Source organism: Aquarana catesbeiana, linkage group LG03, assembly GCF_042186555.1.
Source record: "Aquarana catesbeiana isolate 2022-GZ linkage group LG03, ASM4218655v1, whole genome shotgun sequence".
NCBI classification, from domain to species: Eukaryota; Metazoa; Chordata; class Amphibia; order Anura; family Ranidae; genus Aquarana; species Aquarana catesbeiana.
The window spans coordinates 151,908,156-151,932,881 of record NC_133326.1 but is presented as its reverse complement, the minus strand read 5'-3'; the positions used below and the strand labels follow the sequence as shown (position 1 = coordinate 151,932,881).

Genomic DNA, 24,726 nt, shown 5'->3' with positions numbered 1-24,726 from the left:
CCCAAAAAAACCCTTCTTCTTATTACTCTAAATAGGGATGGAAGCACGTGGTAGTGCTCTATTGGTTTCGTTCTATTACATCACCTTGCATTTAATTGACCTTATATTAGCCTCCCCTGGCTCATTTGACTTGCCTTCTTATCAGTAGTACCTGGTTATTTATTATTATTATTTTATGCATTTCTCATAGTTCATAATGGATATACAACCTCAGTTGATCGTTATCTTTGGTGGTGTGTATGCTCGGGCTGCTGTGCCGTCTGACTACCATCCTGTCTGGGAACTGTGACTCGCGTTGTGGGCCCACTCCCATCCCCCGCCTCTCATGATGCTTTGGGGGGGGGGCGGGTACGTCGTCACTGCGCATTAACGTCACGCAATCCATGCTGGATGTGCGGCGTCCTACAGGTGCTGCCACGCCCAGTGCAGGTGGTTTCCATGCTCGTGAACAACATGGGAGGTATGTTGGTGCCGGTTACCGGGTGCATAGTCGCCCCTCCTCTCACCCTGCCACAAGTTGTGACGATGGTGGGCTGTTCTGTGGTGGTGCATATATGGGCGTCTCCCCGGGCGGGTTTGGCACTTGGGGCACTTTGCACACCGAACTCCATGTTCGTTTGGATCTTGTGGCTTCTCCATTAGCATCAGGTAACCTTGCACTCACAATCACTTTCTCTCTGGCCTTATTCACTTCCACCTCCCAGCTGCTACTGGGGATAACCATTCCGTTCACTCACACTTCCTTCCCATTCATCTTATGTATAGTTATATTGCTGCCAGCCCTCACATCTGCACATAATTTCTTTCTCAACAGCACGGGTTCTCTACCCAATTTATACTTTAACTCGCATCTCATCTCTCATAGAGACTTCTCAGGTTCACTCAATATCTCCACTCCATACATAGGAATGCCTCATGGTTCCATGCCTGCCCTGGTTGTTGCATGTGTGGTTCGCCCCCGCCAAATTGTCTGCCACAGCTCCTGGTGGAGGTGTCCTCGGATGGTCCACGGTGCCCAGCACCATACCATCAATGCACGAACTACAGTAAGTAAGCATGTACAGGGGGTCCCCTACTTACAAACATCCGACTTACAAACGACTCCTACTTACAAACAGAGGGAGACAACAGGAAGTGAGAGGAAATCTACCCCTAGGAAGGGAAATTCACTCCTGTAAGAGTTAATATGGGGAAAAAGGTGTCTCCACTGATGCTTTATCACCTATCCTTATTTCCCTAATAACCCCAAATTTTCAAAATCCAATTGTCATTGGGACAGAAAGTGAGGTGAAATCTTCTGAACAGGGGCACAGACAGCAAAACAAATGTTACAGGGGTGATAACCCTTCCCTATGCTATCCACAAAACTTAAAAATAGATTTTTTGGCTGGAGCTACACTTAAAAAATGTACCTGTTCCGACTTCCAAACAGATTCAACTTAAGAACAAACCTAAAGTCCCTATCTTGTTTGTAACCCGGGGACCCCCTGTACTTGGTGTGGGGTTTTTTCTACTCTACCCCTGTTCACGTGTGTATATATTAGACCATTCAGACAATGTATAATTTTATTACAGATACATCATGCGCTTGCTCCTGATGAGTGGCCCAATAGCCACAAAAAGCGTAGAGCTGCCAGATGCCGAATTTCTACTAGTGTATTTTTTAGACATTTAAGTCATGTAATACTCACTTCTACAGGATTAGTGAGGCCATAGGTCTTGCACTTTATGGATTTGTTAAATCATGCAATTTTGGTGAACCATGGAACATTATTGTGGTTATATCATGAGATACCAATGTCATTACCATGTTTATCATTTACAATTGATACCAGCATTATATGTCTGAATATATATATATATATATATATATATATATATATATATATATATATATATATATATATATAAAAAATGATCAATACATTTCCTATACATTCACCAATTTACCCTATTGCAACCACATGCTTCATGTAAAGTCCCAGTTCCTTGCTCTCCCCTTATTTTTGACAAAGTTGAATAATATAACAACTATTGAAATTGGGGATGTATTGTGACATTATGTAGTCTCACTCATAGCATTGTAGGGGCATCACTGCGCATCCCTTCGTCTTTTGTTCAATTCGGTTTGTTTTTATCATTTTTTTTTTTTACATTTATGAATGGATTTATGTTTTTCAGCAAATTAATAAATAGTTCTGATCTCTAAAGTGAGGACAGTGGTCAGTCACCACTGTCCTCACTTGAGATTTTTACATTCATATGAATGGCTCTTTTTACCATAAAACCCATGCATACATAATCCCCAGAACTGGGCAGCACTGGGGACAGTGCTGGCTTCTTAATACAGGTGTCCTGTCAGATCTGAACTTTGCTGGGTTTGTTTACTCACAATCACCTGCAATTTCTGCTGCCAGTGGGGAGTTGGTGGGTGGAGTGTAAAATAACAGAAGAAAGATGCAGGTGGGGGAGTAAACAAACTCCACACATATCCGATCTGATAGGACTCATGTAAGAGGCAGCTGTGTGTACAGACACTGACAGGTGGAGGAACTGGAGGGAGAGAGAACTCGGCCTACCTTCTCCCGGCTCTCTCCTCCACTCATGCACACTTCAGTCTTCAGCTGTGCTCTCTCCCCCTCCCTCCTCCTTCCAGTGCAGCTCCTGTATTTCTGTGATTACCGCTGCTGGCATCTGAATATAGGAGCAGCACTGGAAGGAGGGGGAGAGAGCACAGCCTCCTGGCTCTCTATTGCTCTCCTTGCTGCTCCCAACGCTTGGTTGACAGGAGTAGTGATGCCACTGTCACTACTCCTGTCAGGCATATAGTCAGAATGGCAGCGCCCCATCACTGCAGTATACAACTGCACCCAATGAAGCCACCCCTCCTGCCCACCCCTTGTCCCAGCCATGCCTGTGCTATCTAAAAGAATGTAATTAGCCCTTCCAGTTCTTCTCTTGGGCTACAAAATAAATAATTACAATAGTGATGAGGTAGGGGAGATAAGGAGAGTGGGAGGGAGTTTGTAGTTTACCATGAGACAACTGGGCAGGGTTGACACCTTTTTTGACAGATTTCAGCCAAAAAAAACATTGGGGTTGATTTACTAAAGGCAAATCCACTGTGCACTACAAGTGCACTTGGAAGTGCAGTCGCTGTAGATCTGAGGGGAAGACCAGAAAAGAGGGGAAGCTCTGCTAATTTCTATCATCCAATCTTGTGCAAGCAAAAATGCTGTTTTTATATTTTCCTTGCATGTCCCCCTTATATCTACAGTAAGGATGGGCTCACGTGTGTTTGCAACTCCACGTGCCTGCATCCGCCAGGAAGCTGACATAGCGCAGCGCTAATCACAGACAGCGAGACATTTCTTAAGGATGGGTAGTGAGCCCATCCTTAATCTACAGTGACTGCACTTCCAAGTACACTTGTAGTGCACAGTGGATTTGTCTTTAGCAAATAAACCCCATTGTGTTGTCAGCTGCAATAGGAAATTATGAGCGGAGTGCACTTTTCTAGTCTTTAAACGGATAGAACATGGGGAAATGTGCATGTACTGCATTTATTACACATTTTTAAACAAAATTTGTCCTGACTGTCCCTTTTTAGGCCTGGTTCACACCTATGCTTTTTTTGTACATTTTCAGTTTTGCAGAAATACACTACAGTCCATTTAACATGGTTTCCGATGGGTCACGTTCACATCTGTGCATTTTGTGGAAAGGGCCAAAGACTTTTTCCTGGTTTTCGGTTCTGACTGTACACATCCATCGAGCTTGGGTACAACTAGCATGTTTGATTTCTAGCATGCAATTACTGCCAGCAGCTATAGCCACTAGCAATAATCATTGTGTTCAAAATAGCTCCGCAGGAGGGATCCAGTGTCAGTCAGCTCAGGGGGGGAAGGAATCGAGAGATTTTATTTCCTACAACCAGTGGTTGCAGAGAAAAAAAATTGTGCAATGGCCTGCTGTATTAGTTGCAATATGAACAGTTTTACTAAACACATGGCAAAGTTGCAAATTTGGGTTCAGGCATTAAGATTTGTTTTAACTTCAGGCATTAAGGGGTTAAGATTTCTCCTAAATAAAGAATAAAAAAAAGCAAAAGCAACAAAGACTGACTACCTCTAGAGTGGAAATACAAAAGTTGAACTGAGAACAAAGTGTAAACTACTGTCAAAGGCATGAAAGAAGCAAATGTTTGTTTTTAATTATAGCCAAATTTGAATCAAACTTTACTCAGAGCCATTTCATATTTCTAGTTCTCTGTAATTCATAATTCATTCATCATGTTTAATAATAATTAGGTTTGTTAAGAAACACAAGTCATAAGAACAGGCAGGAACCATGGGTGCTCCATATGCCATGTTTCAGAAGTCTAGATCAAAAAATGCAAAAAAACAATATATGGTTTGAAGATTTTATCATAGTGCTGTACATTTTGTGACAAATAGCTTAAAGTGGTTAAAAACGCAAAGGTTTTTTAACATTAATGCATTCTCTGCATTAACCACTTGACCGCCAGAAGATTTACCCCCCCCCTTCATGACCAGGCCATTTTTTGTGATATGGCACTGCGTTACTTTGACAATTGCGCAGTCGTGCGACGCTGTACCCAAAAATAAATATATGTCCTTTTTTCCCCCCACAAATAGAGCTTTCTTTTGGTTGTATTTGATCACCTCTGCAGTTTTTATTGTTTGTGTTATAAACAAAAAAAAGACTGACAATTATGAAAAAATAAAATAAAATTTTTACTTTTTACTATAAAACATATCCAATAAAAAAAAAAATGTAAAAAAAATAAATAAAATTTCTTCATCAATTTAGGCTAATTTGTATTCTGCTACATATTTTTGGTGGAAAAAAAGTCAATAAGTGTATACTGATTGGTTTGCGCAAAAGTTATAGTGTCTACAGACAATGGTATATTTCATTTTAATTTGGTTCATTTTTTTACCAGTAATGGTGGCGATCGGAGACTTATAGCAGGACTGCGATATTGCGGAGGATAAATTGGACACTGACACATTTGACACTTTTTGGGGACCAGTGACACTAATACAGTGATCAGTGCTAAAAAAAAAATATGCACTTTATATAAGAAAGAGCACTACTATGGCCACATCCGTATTGGGGGATTGTAACTCAAAAGAAAGGGAGAAAAAGGGCAAAAGACAGCCCTGGGTCAGACTTTAGAGGCTCTTTGGATGAAAAATAGATAAAAATGTATTTTAGTGATAACAATTCATTATGCAAACAAAGCAAAAAAAAGGTAGAGAAGTAAAAACATATCACACACTAGACATAAGTACATGGTGCAGAGAGAATATATGCCCAGTTTGGGCAACTGTGAGCCCCTGTGCGTCACTATGGTTTGGCTGTTTTGCTTCATTAGGACACACTCGGGGTTGTTGGAAGAAACAGGTCTCACTATCTAAGATAAAACACATAGGTAAGACTATGTATAATAATAACATATGTATAAAAACATGAATCATCGTCTTATCCGGGTGACATGCATAACACACACATAGCTACCTTGTCAAAAAATCTGCAGAAGATAAACTCCCCACTGGGCATCAAACATCACCATATATTGGTAAAGGGTTATAATATTCAGATATTTGTGACCAATGGTAATATAATGCACATTATTACCACAGCAAAACAATATTCCATATTTAAATAAAAAGTGGAAGCAATGTGGATATACTCAATGACTCCAAGTGTCACTCAAAGCATATATATTGCAGTATTATTATTCAAGAATAGATAGGGGGAGAAACAGAAAAACAGGAAGGGGAAGGGGGGTGGTATGGACATAACCATATAGGACTGCATTTAATCTATAGTGCCAATGGTATATACATTAGCCAGGCATAATTGCACCTTTATAAGCAGTGGGAAACAGCCCAATCCGCAGTTAGCGAATATCAGTAAAATTTGCAGCAATATGCATTAGCCCCTCGGAGCAGCCTGAAAAAGACAGGAAGAAAACAACCTTTTACCATAACATAGCCAAATACAAAGGGCTGTAACACTGCCTATATCTCCTCATAACAGCTGCTCAAACTTACCATGGTTAGTAAGACACCAAGTATGCCCCCCAGGAGAACATCCACCACACTGGGATATGGCAGAGGGAGCTATCTATAGCCCCCTGTGTCAGATGTCTCTGCACATGGCATGGGTCACGTTCTTACGGCGGCCAGCACGTCCCTCGTCCATTGTCAGTGGGCTCCGGAAAGCAGAGTAATTAGAACAGCTCTACCAGAGATAGCGAGATCGCACAATGGGCACAGTAAAAAAAAAGGGGAGGATCTACTGTCCTGATCCATCCTATCAGAGCACAGCAGCAGAGAAGGAAGTGAGGGGAGTGGGGAACAAAGCAAACCCACAGGTCAGAGCACAGTCTCATCATAAATAAATGCAAAAGGAGAACATTAACAAGGCTAACCCCAGGGAAACACATATAGGACCAACAAATGAAAATAAAAATAAACAAGATATATATATATGCCAACAAAAGAATCAGTAGATGCCAATACATTCCACTAATTAAAAAGGTGGCCGATGCTACACCTAGACAGCGGTATAATTAAAAGCCCCTGTCATCAAAAAACATATGTTACAACATATTCAGTAATTTATACTCTAGATATTTACTATACTGTTGACATTCTCATTTCATAAATAATAATAATAATAATGTTATTGTAGATCAATAAATTCACACGGACCCAACCAAGGCAAACAAAAGTAAGAAGGGTTACAAGCAGAAATAGACATAAACCTGAAACGTATATATGTATAAAGATGTACCAATACATGTAGATAGAAAAATGTACATATATATGGTCAAAGTTGTCCCCAGGTGGGTCTTCATAGACCCTATCGAGGGCGGAAAATACTTGCTCCACATTGGCATAGATTTAAATAATTCCCTTAGTTTGACAGGAAATGTGATGGTAAATGTGAATTCGTCCATTGGAAAGGGTAATTAAGGGGCCCTCTATGAGCAGGTGACAATCACATGACCCACATTGGAATTGACCTGGTCTGTCTTGCTGTTTAGTAGAAGATCTATTATACTGACTCTGCACCAAACGGTTCCTGATCGATCCTGCACGTCTGAAAGTAATTTCCGGGTGTTCACCCAGATATTTCTGAAGTAAATGCCAATGTTTTTTTCATAATTTGGCGGATGTACCCATGTTGGTCTGAGTAGGTCATCATGAACCTTACCGTTTTAGAATTCTTGGGCTTGGGTCTGGAGAACAAGAGTGCTTCCATGGACTCTGGGATTTTTTGTTAGCCTTTTTAAGGCAAGTTTTACTATATCCCCTAGCTAATAATCTGACAAAAAGGAGGTCAGCCTCATATTTAAAGGATTCTTCACTCAAGCAGTTTCTCCTCAGTCGCAGATACTGACTGAATGGGATACTTTCTGCCAACGAGTGCACATGTGCACTTGAAGCGTGCAGAATAGTGTTCCCTGCTGTGGACTTGTGGTACAAAGACGTACTAATTTTTCCATTAGAGTCAATGCTTAAGGTAACATCCAGGAAGGCAATACTGCTCTCGTTAAACTCCATAGTAAACTTAAGATTATAGTTATTAGTGTCCAGCATCGACATAAATCGGTGCATGGCTTCAGTTGATCCTGACCACAACATGAACACATCGTCTATGTATCTACGCCAGCATAGTACATCAGAGAGAAGATCAATGTGTCAGTCAATGGGGAAAAAAAGTTATATTGCCACCCCCCCAGGTACAGGTTGGCGTAAGATGGCGCACAACACATGCCCATAGCCACACCCTGTACCTGGAGGAAGTGGGAACCATCAAAAGAGAACACATTTTTGTGAGAATTTGAGATAGGAGTTGTAGAATGAATTCATGAGGTCTATCAGATGTATAGCCCCCTTTCGTTGAGGAATCTAGATATTACTTCTATGCCACGTTGATGGGGATAGATGAGTACAGGGCCTCAATGTCAATGGCGACCAAAAGGCACCCATTTGGTACATGTAAACTGTCTAGACTTTTTAGGAGGTCCGAAGTGTCTTTACTATAAGATGGTAACGTTACTACATGTGGGTGAAGACGTCATCTACGAATCTACTCGCTCTTTCAGTTTTAAATCCCACCCCCACGATTATTGTTGTGCCATCTTATGCCAACCTGTACCTGGGGGGGTGGCAATGTGACCTTTTTTCCCAATGGACATTACCTTAAGCATTGACTCTAGTGGAACAATTAGTACGTCTTTGTACCGCAAGTCCACAGCAGGGAACAGTATTCTGCACGCTTCAAGTGCACATGTGCACTCGTTGGTAGAAAGTATCCCATTCAGTCAGTATCTGCGACTGAGGAGGAACTGCTCAAGTGAAGAATCCTTTAAATATGAGGCCAACCTCCTTTTTGTCAGATTATTAGCTAGGGCATATAGTAAAACTTGCCTTAAAAAGGCTTTCAAAAAAGCCCAGAGTAAGTCCAGGGATGCACTCTTGTTCTCCAGACCCAAGAATTTGAAAACGGTGAGGTTTATGATGCCCAACATGGGTACATCCACCAACTTATGAAAAAACATTGACATTTACTTCTGGAGGACTCAACACTTCAGAAATATCTGGATGAACAAGCAGAAATTGCTTTCAGACATGCAGGATTGATCAGGGACCGTTTGGTGCAGAGTCAGTATACTAGATCTTCTATTAAACAGCAAGACAGACCAGGTCTATTCCAATGTGGGTCATGTGATTGTCACCTGCTCATAGAGGGTCCCTCAATAACGCTTCCCAATGGACAAATTCACAAAATTCGCCAACACATTTCCTGTCAAACTAAGGGAATTATTTACAAAATTCTATGCCAATGTGGAGCATTCTACATTGGCAAAACTATCAGGCCTTTTTGGAAAAGGATGGAAGACCACATGCACTATGCCACATGTGGTCTCATTAACACCGGTATAGGCCACCATGTGGCCTTTAAACACAGATATGATCCCCATGTGTTCAAATTTTCCGCCCTCGATAGGGTCTATGAAGACCCACCTGGGGCAACTTTGACCAAAAAGTTCTACAAAAAAAAAATCAAATGGATATATGATTTACGAGCTACATCATTCCCAGTTTTAGACAACATTTAAATATTTAAACATATTATTTTTATAATTACTAAGTGGGGACCATATGTACATTTTTCTATTTACGTGTATTGGTACATCTTTATACATAGATATCTATGTTTCAGGTTTCTGTCTATTTTTGCTTGTAGCCCCTCTTAGTTTTGTTTGCCTTAGTTGGGTCCGTGTCAATTTATTGATCCACAGTAACATGTTTAATATTTATGAAATGAGAATGTCAACAGTATAGTAAATATCTAGCATATAAATTATTGAATATGTTGTAACATATGTTTTTGGACGACAATAGTACGTATTAATTCACTGTGAAGCATCAATGGCATTGAGCAAAATCCTTTCTTCTGAGTCATTTGTTGTGTCCGGTTGATGTGTGCGATACATTTTGCTGCCTAAGCCCACAGACTGGGGCAGTTAATTATACTGCTGTCTGGATGTAGCATTGGCCACCTTTTTAATTAATGGAATGTATTGGCATCTACTGATTCTTTTGTTGATTATATATATATATATATATATATTATTTTTAGTTTTCATTTTTTGGTCCTATATGTGTTTCCCTGGGATTGGCCTTGTTAATGTTCTCCCCTTTTGCATTTATTTATGATGGGGCTCTGCTTTTATCCATGGGTTTGCTTCATTCTCTGCTGCTGTGCTCTGATAGGATGGATCAGAACAGTAGATCCTCCCCTTTGTTTACTGTGCCCATTGAGCGATTTCACTACCTCTGGTACAGCTATTCTAATTACTCTGCTGCCCGGAGCCCACTGATGTTGGAGGAGGGGCGTGCTGGCCGCTGTAAGATTGTGTGACCCGCGCCACCTGCAGAGACATCTCCTATGTTAATATCTGACACAGGGGGCTATAAACAGCTCCCTCTGCCATATCCCAGTGTGGTGGACGTTCTACTAACCATGGTAAGTTTGAGCAACTGGTATGAGGAGATATAGGCAGTGTTAAAGCCCTATGTAATTGGCTATGTTATGGTAATAGGTTGTTTTCTTTCTATCTTTTTCAGGCTGCTCTGAGGGGCTAATGGACTTTTTACTGATATTTTGGAACTGCAAGTTGGGCTGTTTCCCACTGCTTATAAAGACACGGTTATGCCTGGCTAATGTATATACCATTGGCACTATGGATTAAATTCGGTCTTCCCTTCCTGTTTCTTCCCATATCTGCTCTTGAATAATATTCCTGCAATATATATGCTTGGAGTGACAGTATATCCACATTGCTTCCACTTTTTATTTAAATATGGAATATGGTTTTGCTGTGATGGTAATGTGCATTATTATGTAAATTATTCCACAATGTTTGATGCCCAGCGGGGAGATTATCTTCTTCTTCTTTTTTACAAGGTAGCTATATGTGTGTTATGCATTTCACCTAGATATGACAAGGATTCATGTTGTTATACATATGTTATTATTATACATAGTCTTACCTATGTGTTTTATCTTAGTGAGACCTGTTTCTTCCAACAACCCCCAAGTGTGTCCTGATGAAGCAAAACAGCAAAATGCGTTGATGCACAGGGGCTACATTCTCTCTGCACCATGTATTTATGTCTAGTGTGTGATATATGTTTTTAATTCTCTACCTTTTTTTGCTTTGTTTGCATAATGAATTATCAAAAAAAATATATTTTTTATCTATTTTTCATCCAAAGTGCCTCTAAAGTCCGACCCAGGGCTGTCTTTTGCCCTTTTTCTCCTTTTTTTGAGTTACAAAAAATATGCACTTTCACTGTACTGACACTGGCTGAGAAGGTGTTAACATCAGGGGTGATCAAAGAGTTAACTGTGTGCCTAGCCTGTGTTTTCTCATTGCAGGGAGTGCTTTTACTATGGGAAGGCATTGATTCATGCTCCCTGCTTTGCAGAAACACAGGATCAATACCTTCCCTACAGACAGAACGGCAATCTGTCCTGTTTACATAGGCAGATTGCCGTTCTGCCTGTGTACTGTACAATCAGCGTGCACGCCCCAAAACGGGAAGTATCAGATAACGTCTTAGGTACGTTTTCTGGCACAGAGCAGCCGCCCTGCCACAGTATATCTCTGCTTTGTGCGGTCGGGAATTAGTTAAGGTATAAAAAAAAAAGGTTCCAATACCTGTTCCCTCACACCCACTTTAAACCCCTCTCTCGATCCAATGTAGTCCTTATCTCACTTCCTTGTCTCACAGAAGACCCTGAGAGCAGTGGGGGGAATTGGCTTGCTGAGAGGGCATCTGCAGAAAAGAAGGAGCAGACAGCGCCGGAGGACTCCAGAAGAGAAGGTAAGAGGCTGCTCTGTGCTATACTACTGCACAATGCAGGTAAGGCTTTACAACAGCTTTATGCAGTTAAGGTTCAAAACATAGGAAAAAAAAAATATATAGAAAATAATGGCAAAATGGTAATGCATTGTAGAGTTGCAGTTTCCCACAGGGGCAAATTTATAAAGCAGTGAATGCGACGTCCATCGAACATTCACTGTTATTTTATAAATATACCACATAGTGACATACCCTGCATAAGACAAAGGTTTTTATGCAAATGCTTGCTTTTTTGCAATAATTTGTATGAAACATACATGCATGACCAGATAATAAACCCACTGTTCTTTGTTAAAGTGGACCTTTCATGAAAACCACATACAATCTATATTGCTCACTCAGACTTGTAGAGTACCATAAAAACATTACTTGTTTTGCACTCCAAAGGCCTGTACACACGATCAGAAAATTGTCCAAAAAAAAAACTGCTTTCGAAGCGATCATATGATAATCTGATCATTAGCACACATCTTTCGTTCAAAATTTTCCGAAGGGACAAACATGAAAATGTTTTTCGTACGATACCAGACAATCGTTCATCAGATAATTTCATCCTGTGTACTAGGCTTTAAAGGATAAGTTCACTTTTTTTAAACAAATATTTAATGCACATTTTATAGCAGGTAAAAAAATGTGCCTTTATTTTATTTTTTTTGTTGTAGGAGCCTGAAAAGCATTGCATCAGTGATCAGATCGCTGATGCCATGCAGGTCTCCTGCACACTGTCAGTGTATCGGCTTATCAGTACATCCCATACAGGTAAGCCAATACTCCCTGACAGGAAGACTTAATGAAGTACCGCAGCACCGTGGTAGTTCATTGAGAACTACAAGCCGACAGCTGCTAAGGATGTTGGAGCTTGTAGTTCATTCAGACACACACAGCTGTTTGTCTGCATGACACAGCCGTGTGGGGGCACTAGTACGGGGAACTTCTCCCTGTACTGCTGCCATAGGGAGGGGGCAGCAACTGCAGCACTAGGGAGAGGTTACAAGTTCCACCCTAAATTTGGGTGGAACATGTAACATGTTCTTAAAGGTGAACTTATCCTTTAAGTTAGAGAACCTGGCACACTAACTTCTTTCTGTTGAGACAAAACCAAAAAAATGAATTACAGTGCTTTGTGCCTGTTTTTCAGTGCTTGATTATATTAGATACCAACTCTCTAGTATGTACATTTGTGCAGACAGTCCTTCCTTCTAAGACCCCTTTCACACTATAGGTGCTTTTCAGGCATTTTAGTGCTAAAAATAGCGCCTGTAAAGCGCCTTCAAAGCGCCTCTCAAGCCTCCCCCAGTGTGGAGCTGTGTGCTTGCAGGATCGAAAAAAAAAGTCCTGCAAGCAGCGTCTTTTGGGCGGTGTGGGAGCAGTGTACACACCGCTCTTAAACTGCCTCTGCCATTGAAATCAATGGGCAGCGCTGCTGAAGCGGCTGCACAGTGCTTCGGCAGCGGCGCTTTGCGGGTGATTTTAACCCTTTCCTCAGCCACTAGCGGGGGTAAATGCACCCCACTAGCGGCCAAAAAGCGCCGCTATAAAAGTGGTAAAGCGCCGCTAAAACTAGCTATGCTTTACCGCTAATGCCGCTACGCTAGCAGTGTGAAAGGGCTCTTACTGATTTTTGTTATTACGCTTTTGTTACTTTGTGTATTCCTAAGCTTTTGAACTGAGAGCCGATAACAAGCTGGAAGCTCCCTCTCCTCTTAAATCCGGAGGACTCTGCACCCATGGCTGACAAAAGAATGTCAAATTTCAATTTGTCTGACCACTGAAATTTTCCACTTTCCAACTGAACATTTTAACTGAGCTTTGACCCAGAAAAGACAGCGTTGTTTCTGGATCATGTTCAGATATGGCTTCTTCTTTGCATGATAGAGCTTTACCTTGCATTTTTTAAAGTCATGACAAACTGTATTCACAAGCCCATGCAATGATGTCCATGGCTGTTTTTAATTCAGTGCGGTCAGAAGAGAACGAGTATCCAATATTGCATTTCGGCCCTACCTCTTATGCACAGAGATTTATCTGAATATTTTTATATATTTTGTACAGTAGATTATGATATATTTAAAATCTTTGCAGTTTTACGTTGAGTAACATTATTCTGAAAGTGTTAGACAATTTTTTGACACAGCTTTTCACAGATTGGTGAGCCGATCTTTACTTCTGAGACATTCTGACTCTCTAATATGTTCTTTTTATACCAATCATGCTACCGACTTGTTGCTAATTAACCTAATTAGTTTCAAAATGTTCTTTCAGCTCATCCTTGTTAGTACCACTTACTTTGCCAGCTTTTCGTTGCCTAGTCAACTTTTTTGAGATAGGTTGCTGCAATCAATTTCAAAATCACAAATAACTGCATCCGGTTTTTATGTAGATTTTACAGTGTCCCAACTTTTTTGGAATTGGGTTGTTTATATATATATATATATATATATATATATATATATATATATATATATGGTATCTAATAAAAATTAGCACGGAAAATAGTTCAAAGAGTGCAATTTATTCTAATGTTACCTATAATCTTAAAGAGTAACTCGATTTTTGATGAGAAAAAAAAAATCCCCTCTGGGTGAGCTATGTACCTATGTACATTGCAAGGATTTTAACAAGCGTTGTTGCAGATTCCTACCTTTTGTTATTCTGAATAAATCCCTGTGTGTTTATCTGTGTCCATGTAGTAAGTAAATCTAAAGGGAGTGGTTTCATAATTATCAATTAGATGCTGCACCTGCAGGACTCTAATGAGGAAAATTGCAGGGTCTGCATCCCTTTAGATGTGATTTCCTATTGGAAGTATCTCACCAAAAATGACATTTTTGTTGCAGGGGATGCCTGATATCTGACTTGTATCTTAGTGTAGACTTCTGGGAAAATCAGTGAGCCAATCACACAAGGAGGAAATTATGTTTCTGGGGAGCGTTGTTCAGATCATGTTCTGTACACATTCTGTGTACAGAACACCTCCAGGTAGCTGTATTGCATTGCATTTTACAGAAAATTACAGAGCTGCAGATTGAAAAGGAAAAGGTAAATTTTAATAACATGCCATTACAATATGACTTGAGTCGCAATTGTATATGCTATATATTTTTTTTTTATTTGCTATTTTTTCCCCCCACAAAAGTGGAGGTACCCTTTAAGCAGTTTGTGTCCATTGTGGTTATCTCCTTTATTCAATAGAAGAAAAGTTTGTTTGAGCAACTCAGTTTGGCTACAATGCTTATTTTTATGGTCTGACAACAATCCCTGACTAAAACTGTTTAGATTTTACAGCCAGGCTTGACAGCAATGCTTTCACTGTGTTGCCAACAATTAAGCACTGAAGTAGCAGTAGAAGTGGAGCTAGCCTTTAAGAAAGTTGGATAAACCATAATCATATGTTTCAGGCAAACCCCATTATTTTCCTTGACAGGTCAAGGTTCCTTATGTTTCTATAATAAAAGGTGACATGATTCTGTAAAAAATGTATGCAAGGCAGGCAGTGTGAATCTTATTCTGCCCAATAGGAACAAATAACTAAAATGTTAGTCATTTACAGTGAATTCCCTACATGGCTAACAGTAAGAAAAGGTTTATGTTAGAAAGTAAAGCGTTTGAAGGGAAAATCTTTTGGAAAACAAGCTTAAAAATTATGTTTGAATTACATCAAATTTAATCTCTTGTTATTACTGTGACGGGAGGGCCCGTGGAACTCAGAATACATCTTATGTCTAAGTCATCCTGGCACAGGGTGAGTGAGAAAATATATCTTGGACTACTTAAAATGGGACAGTAATATTTGTCCACAATATCTCCCAGGATGTATGTAGAGACTATTATTGGTTTGGTTGATTCTGAACGCAACCTGTTAATTGAATGAGCTGATCACATTATCCTCTATACAATGTAGGAGACGGGACGACTCCTATTGGAGCTCATGTTAATTAGGTTAATTAGGTTTTGTTTGTATTGTTAATTGTAATTAGCTCCAGCTATTGTGTTTATACTACTGTGTGAAGCTCGGTGCCCACAAGTCTGGGCGAAAGGTCATGTCTCAGTCACCTAGGCTGTGTAAAGGATTAGATAATTAGCTCATGTTAATTAGGTTACAGTTGTATTGTTAGAGGAGGTTCCAACGGCATATAAAGTCTTGTAATTTTGATTCTAAAAAAAGTTAGTCCTGATGTACTCCAAGACTGGTGTTGTCTAGTTCTTGGGGGTTCCTATAGCCAGATCCATTGGACTTGTGTTCCAGAACTTAGGAAGCGGTATACAGACGGAAGCACTCAAGCGGAGTGTGGGACGTTCCGTGACAATTACCATACAAGTAATGATAAACAACTAATTGACATGTATTTTATTCAAATGATCTTTCTTTACAATAAAAAAATATTAATTTGGTCAAAATGAATTAGATTTTCAAGCAGAATCAATTGAAGGCCTGAGGCTGGGTTCACACATGCTGCAGCCGCGGCACACAGCAGGGGGCTCTGGTGCGTCCCTGTTCACCGATTCAGGTGCGAATCAGGTCTGAATTTTTGCCTGAACTCACACCTGAATCGGAACCAAAGAAGCACATGACCCTTTCCAAATGCGGACCATGGCCACCTTGGAGCTGTGTGAACCGGCTCCATTGACAGCCAGGCCCTCTCTCCTGTCATTTGAAATGGATGGGGGGAAACCCGCATCCAATTTGCATATGTGTAAACCCAGCCTCAAGTAGCAGCATCTCTAGAACTTAAGTCCATGCTTGCCTTCCTGCCTGCCACTATAAAGATGTATTGAGGTACTCATCATGGACATTAGATGATAGATCTACATCAGGTGATGATCCCATGTCAAGGCTCTTCCCGGAGAACAGGGATTGGACAGGTTGCAAAACTTTCACCAATCCCTAATTTTCCTTTGCTAATGCTGTATTAGAAACATCTGTGGCGATTTCTCTCCACCTTTTCCATCAGACCTAATCTGAAGCAGTTGCCTGACCATTTGTGTTTAGAGAAGTGCAAGTTTGAAAAAGTGCTTGAAGGCAGTCAAATCAGGCCTACATCTTTGACAACATTCTAGTGTTTATGGCCAGCTTTTTAAAATTTTTCTTTTTGTTACATGACATAATATGTGGCAAGAGAGCTGAACACATAATATGTCATATAGGGAGATTTTCCTGATGGGGTTTTACAGATATACAACAAGCTAGCAGGTTATTTAGTCCACCAGTATGCACGCATATCTAAAATATCACCTAAATTGCATGTATTGCCAAAGCATTTGTTTGTTTTTAATATTATGCGTACGTTTTTATTGTTGTCTGTGTAACCCAGTGGTTGGATTTACCTTCTCTAATTGGCAAATGATCATGGTCAAGAGACAGAAAATGACAGCCAAATCAGCCTTGCAGAATTTTCACAGGCACAAGAGATGAGGGAAAATCTTCCACTCTTGTTTTGGGAAAATGGTCTAGTGGGAGATTCCCTCTCAATTCCTGTTGTGTCTCTTGTACAGAAAGTGATATCCTAATGGACAGTCAGCAAAAATTAAACTAGCAGGGGTTCTAATACTTCTCTTCCTTGTCCAAAACTCAAAAAAATCTGTTATATTCACTATATGAAAGGATATTAAATGTCGGCATAGAGGAAATTTTGTCTAAATCTTTTCAACATTGAAGAGGAGTTGAACTGTCTATACATAGGAGAAATTCAGTACTTTGGGTATAGTTGCATAAATCATGGTGGAGAATTTGCATTTGTATGTTCGACATTAAGCTTGCTGTACATTTGTAAAGCGAAGTGAAGTAGAAACAAAATATGGCAGACACTCTGAAAACATAATCAAACATGCAAGCTGCCTTGCCCAAAATACAGTGGAGATTCCATTAGATAAGAGTAGTATTAAGCAGCACCCACTATCACTTCAGTAAACAGTGATGATGGAGAGAGTTCAGACTGTCACCTGTGATAAAGAGCCCACTAAACACTCTATTAGTTTTTCATTTGGTGAATTAATGTTCTTTACGGCCCGTGTGTGCTGCTTGTTTAATGAATTGTCTCGTTAAAACTGCCTGCAGTGCTGTTGGGCTGCCTCCGCTTCTAGGCATAAATTCAGACGAGAAATGAGCCATTTTAAAGAGGACATAACTCCTCTGGAAGTGTTTTTGTTCTTCTACGATTCTGCAGCTCCAGGATAAAAAAGGATTATCAGTAAAAACAAGGATTTTTAAAGCCAAGTTTGCTGCTTGCATGCTTTATATCTACTTAATGTGCCAAGGGTACAGAAAGATCTACATTCTGGTCTGAAATATGGCTCTGTCATTGATATACACAGGGCAGGTTCTACCTTCTCTTATCTCTCTTAGACTCCAGCATTTAAGCCATGACACAAAATTGGCCAAAATTTGTTTCTGTTAATAAAGGGTGATCCACATTCATTATCAACAGTACTGAATAATGATGACAACATTATTAAAAGCAACACTCCATTTCTAAGCATCTGCTATAAATTTTTATCCCTTACTTAAAGAAGAACTCCAGATTTTGCCCAAATTAGCTACATACATTTGCATGGTTATGCTGTATATTATGTGCAAAAAATATATATGCTGCTGTCTGCAGCTTTAATTTAATATGTAAATGGGCTCCCCCTGCAAAACAAACAAGCAAATTATTAGTTTTCAGCATATAAATCATGGCTTTTTTTTATATTTTTTAGGAAGAATTAAGTGAATTATAGAATAACTGCAACTTTAAGATTTTTTTTATTAGTGCTGCAGTTCTTATAAATGCTATACGTATAGTGTCATATAACGACCACATTATTCACATCTCTAGGAAGGCAAGGAATGGCAGATTTCATCTGATTTTGCATGAGCAATAGCTGTCTGCACTGACCTGCACAGAAGGAGGGGGTGCCACACAGGAATGCTGCATGTTTAACATTTCAGGGACCGTTGGCCCCATGGTGGACCACAAAATCATCAAGTGTTTCACATAGATAAGATTTTATTTCTCTAAAACTGCAGTGGGATTTTGTTGTTGAGATAGATGGACTGTACACAAGCCCCAATCTTAGCAAGTAATTTGTTACTAAACTAAAGACTAGTGGGCATGGCTATTTAGAATCAGTTGAAATCAGCTTTGATTTTATTACTTCATACAAATTAACAAGATTGCATGGCAAATACATGGAAACTAGATCTCCAACATCTAGGTATACTAGGCCCTAATTCTGGGGCCAGAGCTGTAAAACTGTTCTAAATATCTTTCTGTAGTGCAAATAAAAGCTTCTAAATGTTGACAATGAACCCATTCAAACGTACAAAATAAGATTCTTTGTTACATAAAAGTTAACACATTTCAAAATATACAAATAATCCATTAGGCCTAGTCTTCAATTATTTTGCTGCTTTTACTTTCTGTTGTAAAATAGCATAGCCATCAGGCAGTCTCTTTCGCACCAATGGCCTCAAAGAGACAGCACAGAAATGCACTACCCTTATAGTTTATGCAAAACTTTTAGCCCTAGCGAGAATGACAGTGTTCAATCAGAGGCGTACCTAGGGTTTCCAGCGCCCTTGGCGAGGAACTTGCCCCCCCCCCCAACTTTGGTCCCAATGCGATGTGAATTCAGCCACATAATCTGTATGGCTGAATTTGGATAGCACAGACATCGCATGTGATTTGCACTGCAGAGTGGTGCAAATCACATGCAATGTCAGACATTGCATATATGTGAACCAGCCCTAAATGTACATTAGTTTATGAATCATTACATGTGTTTTTTTTTTACATTTGATGTTTCTACCAGAGTCTCACTGTCACAAAGGTTTAAATTCAAATACAACTGTCAGTTCAGTTGTGACATACCTACCTACCTTCATGGCAGTGTATAGTGTAGTGGTCCCTTCCTACAATAGTACTGACCTACCCAATTCCTAAACTGACCTACCTGATTCCTACATTGGCCACTACACTACCCTGCACACCACACTACACACTGACCACTACACTGCACACTGACCACATGTATGATGTATCCTATGATGTCATGTCTCTGCAGTCACACACATATGACTGGATCACACACACAGACACATGTGTTGTAGGAAATCTCCTCCTCATTCCCCCATAACGCGCACACAGCCCGGCTCTCCTTCTCACCTTCAGCAGGTCCAGCGTGTGTGTGCAGCAGGCCGCCCCGCAGGAGGCCAGGCCCCGAAGTACTAGTACCACCAAGACACCCTCCGCTCTGCCATCTCCCCTGGCTCCTCTTCTTCTCTCCCTGGATCCGGAGCTGGCCCATGCCAGGGAGAACGTGAAGAGCTGGGGCCAATCGGGTTGCAGCGTGAGGTCCCGCCCAGCCAGCGCTGCCAAACCACGAGACGCGGCCGCCTTAAAGCGGGAACGGGGAGGTGTGGTGGGCCTGGGGTAGGAGGAGGGAGTACACGTGCTGTGGTGCAGATCTGTGTGGGGCTTGAAGTGGGTAAAAGGGCGGCGGAGGGTGTAGAACACTGCCAATTTGCGCCCCCCCCCCTCAGCATGCGCCCCTGGCGGGCGCCGGTCTCGCCAACCCCTTGGTATGCCCCTGTGTACAATCTACAGTGTGGACATCTACACCTACTATAAGGTTATACCTCCTTCATGACCAGGCCATTTTTTTGTGATACGGCACTGCGTTACTTTAACTGACAATTGCGCGGTGGTGTGACACTTTACCCAAATAAAATAAATGTCCTTTTTTCCTTTGCTAAACAAAAAAAAGCGACAATTTTGAAAAAAAAACAAAACAAAAAAAACAATATTTTTTACTTTCTGCTATAATACATATCCAATAAAAAAAATAAAATAAATCATATTTTTTCATTAATTTAGGCCAATATGTATTCTGCTACATATTTTTAGTAAAAAAAAATCCCAATAAGTGTATATTGATTGGTTTGCACAAACGTCATAGCTTCTACAAATGATGGGATATTTTTTTTATGGAATTTTTATTTATTTATTTATTTACTAGAAATGGCGGTGATCAGTGATTTTTAGCAGAACTGCAACATTGTGGTGGACAAATCAGACACCTGACACTTTTTTGGGGACCAGTGACACTAATAAAGTGATCAGTGCTAAAAATATGCACTGTGTCAGGGCTGGGCTCAGCCCTTCCGTCTCTGAGCTGGCCGCTCAGCTGTCAGCTAATTGCCAGCGCCTATCTCTCCACAGTTACTCAGCTGTTGATGATATCCTGCTCATCAGTCCTGACTACTTAAGCCGCCCAGTCCAGAGGAGCTCTGCCTTCGCCTTGGTCAATATCACAGAAACTATCTCCTGCGATCCTGTTCAAGACTTGCTTTGCTGACATCCCTTCTGGCTCCAGATCCTGGTTGCTGTTCCACTACATTGATCCCTGACTTCTGGCTTGGCTGACTATCCATTCCGGTTACTGAACTTTGGCTATGATTTGACTACGTTTGTAGTACTTTTATTATTAAACAAGTGTGATTTAACTGTACTTCTGTCTCAGCCTGATTTTATGGTTTCTGACATTTATTTAATTACTTACTTATTTTGTACTTCTTCTGTAACCTAGTAGTATACTAAACATTTCTACCTTAATCATATTAGTAGATCTTGCATGGTACAATTTCTTTCCAGAAAATTCCCCCAAATAGGCCAGTGACATTACTGACAGTGATATTAGTGTTGTCTTTTTGACAAAACAAAAAATAAGGGTCCTTGTTACTTTCTATAATCTTGCTGCTCTACATATTTTACAAAATTGTATTTTTGACAAGGATTCAAAAAAAAAAGTAACCAATGGCCCATCCATTATTAATGTGTTTTGTATTTTCAAATGTTAATTGTAAAAAGAAGAAATATAACACCACTGAGTGTGTAATGATCTGTGACTTACAGAAGATCAGTTTATAGACAGAGGAACTCATTAATTAGCATAAAGCATCCCTGCAAGTCACATGAAGTGATATATTGTTTTAACCCTTACTGTGGCACACTTGGTTGGGAATAATTAGGAACAATATAAAGCAATTGTTTTTAGTCTGTATCTATTGTGTCATAAGTATGTAGCATTTGGAGGCCTAAACTAAAGGAGAACATTATTTCTTTAATATTATATCTTTAATAATTTAAATAAAAAGCCCATCATCTTGATTTTGAGTACTATGGCTACCATGTATTAATGATTTAATTAGAGTTACATTATTTAAATGTATTTTAAGAGAGTAGAATAGCTCTTTAAATAAATAACACAATAATAATGCAGTGTAAACCTGCAACATACTTGGGCAATTCAAATTGCATAAGCAGAGGTCACTTTCAGTGACAGCCCCAAATCAGAACCTTTGGTAGATACCAAGAATTAGAGATTAATATGCAAATCTGGACTTTTCCTATAAAAGCTGAACTCGACCCTGCTCCCCTTTTACCTCCCAAGCCTCCTCATTCAGCTCTAGATCTGATGCGAGACCTCCTTAACCAGGTCAAGAGGTGGGTAGTGCCGATCCATTTTAACATGTGGTTTTCAGTAAAGGAACTCTCTCCAATGACTAATCTTTTCACCATATGCACCGCCTAATTTGCTCAGGCTTGATACAGATTTACATTAAAGCCTCATGCCATGTAAATATCTTTATTCAGAGTTTACATAGTATAGCAACATTGACACTGGACTTTTTAATGCTGCTGTTAGGGAGTCTGGCATTTTCTTCTGCCTCTAAAAGCCCCTGCATGCTAGACTATGTGTCCATTCTCACACAGATGTCGAGAGGAGTAACAGGCAGGGGTGTTTAGTGGCAAGAAAAAAAAAAAACCCACTGCCAGTGCAGCCAGCAGCAGCAGCGTTTTGGCAGAAAAAAATGTTTTGTGTGTGTTAAATGTGTGATTAATGCTTGAGCGTTAACGCAATTCAATGACCATAATAAATTATTATTCTGGCTAATTGAATCAATTATTCAGATTAGCCACAAACAGTTTTTGTTGCTCCTATCACACTAGTTTGTCCTGCTTGAAATCTGTGACTGTGTGCTATCTGGTCTATGCCCTTTTTCATCAAAGCCCACCACTGTCTCGCACAAACTGAAGTATAAAAGACAGACGGTGTTGCACAGAACCATAGAACTGCCACAAACTAATGTTAGTAGTAAAGTGCATAAACATTAGCTTACCTCCAAATACACACTTTTCTCTACCATTCAGTTTACCTGAACCTTGTAACGACCTTGTACCTTAGGCCCTTCTTTCAAAGTCTTGATTAAAGAAGCAAAGACTCTCTACTAATTAAGCTGTCCTCCCTCTGTATTGTACTAATGCTGCACAAGTACGCAATGTAGTTGCCACAAGCTGAATCCAGCATCCGAAAGCCACCCTCCAGGCTAGTCTCACAACATTTAGGCCAGCAAAGTATGGCACTCCAAATTCAAGCTGAGAAAAAGCAAACCTGGATGGCTGCTATGTAGAGACAAGCTCAAGCAGCGATGAAACAAGAATCTAAATTGAGGAAAAGTCATGCTAACAAAAAATTTAAAAAACTTTTCTCATCTATGATGAAGAAAAAAAATAGGGTTTTTGACTTACCAGTACAATCTGAGACACAGGATCTTTATTCTTTACTATGGGTTATAAAGCAGCTACCTTTAGGCTATGGCACACTGGCCAAAAAGCTGTTGGAACATCACCATATGACCTCTCCCACTCCCAGCTAGTCTCAGTTTTGTAGCAAACAATAGAGAGATCATAAGAACAGAGAGAAGGGACTTGTGTCCTGTACCATACTCCAAGAAAAGGATTTAACTTAATGTGATTACAGTCCCATTATCTTAGTTGTACAGTAGAGGACACAGGATCTTTAGTCTTCACAATGGTATGTCCAAAAGCAGTCCTATTTAGGGTGGGCAACATAGCAAGCAACAACAGGACATAACAATGGGTCAAAAAGGGTCAACAGAATTCCAAAAGCAGCCTTAACACTTTACCCCCAAGAATGGCATCTTAAGAGGCCTAAACACCTGGTAGTAGCTAGATGTGTAAACAAAAGACAACGTGACAAACTTGCAAATCTGAGAGACATGTAACTGGCACTGTAGAGCCCATGATGCATTAATATATCTGGTAGAATGCATCTTAACAGAAAAGGGAGGAACCCTATTCTTCAAACTATAGGCTCAAATAATGGCTTGTCTAACTCACCTAGCAATGGTAGAGCAAAAAGCAGGGAGCCCACCGCAAAAACCCTCTGGAAGAATAAAGAAGGAATTATTTTGCGTAAAAGAGGCTGCAGTCAAAGGATAGGCTCTAACTCCTCATACCACATAAGACAGTGGGGAGAAATTTCCTTGGGAAAGGTTTTAGTTGAGGTGGAAGGAAGAGACCACCTTAGGGAGGAAAAAAAGTTTTAGGCCTCTGGGCTACCTTGTGCTTGTGTAACGCCAGAAAAAGCTCAGGGTTCTGAATCTGAATTACAGGACAAGGCCACGAGGGAGAAACAAAAAAGGCTACCTTGGAGATAAAGTCCCACAGACACAAAGGGAAGTATAGAGGGAGAGAGATGTGGAAGGGCCCATGGAGAGTCTGTTAGGAGCCTGAGTATGCCAGGGTACCACATCCTCATGTGACAATAAGACTAACCAGAATGCCCCCAATCTCAATTCCACAGAGCAAACAAGGATCTGCAGGGGTGGAAAGGCATAGATCAATCTGAACTGATCTCACGGTGTCACCCGAGTATCTGCCAGAATGGCACCAGGGTCCCTGAAGCTGACGACAAACCTATGCAGTTAATTGTCGAAACTGGACACAAGATGATGCATGCCTATCCTAACCACACCTAACAACTTTATTTTCATTTTCTCCATCTGATCATCCCCCACAGCTGTTAACTTTTGTTCCACTTGACCCTCCCTTCTAGACTGTAAGCTCTAACAAGCAGGGCCCTCTGACCCCTCCTGTATAAAATTGTACTGTAACTGTACTGTTTGTCCCCATGTTGTAAAGTGCTGCACAAACTGTTGGTGCTATATAAACCCTGTATAATAATAATAAATAATAATGTCAAGCATTCCCCATCTGTGAATAAAGGCTTGAAATACATGAGTCCATTCCCCTAGATATAGACGCTGATGACTGAAGGCGGCCATCTGCCAATTTTCCATACCTGGAATATGGACAGGGGACAGGGTCAGAACATGCAGCCCATGAGAGGATCGACACCATTTCCTTTTGCATGGCGCAACTTCTGCCTCCTTGATGGCTGATCT

The 24,726-nt window shown here is 40.3% G+C and overlaps 1 protein-coding gene across 1 annotated transcript in view; it reads right to left on the bottom strand.

Annotated features, from left to right (window-relative positions):
- Positions 1-24,726, bottom strand: part of EXOC4 (exocyst complex component 4) — an 813,215-nt gene that overhangs the window by 111,682 nt on the left and 676,807 nt on the right. The gene's annotated exons all lie outside the window — the stretch shown is intronic.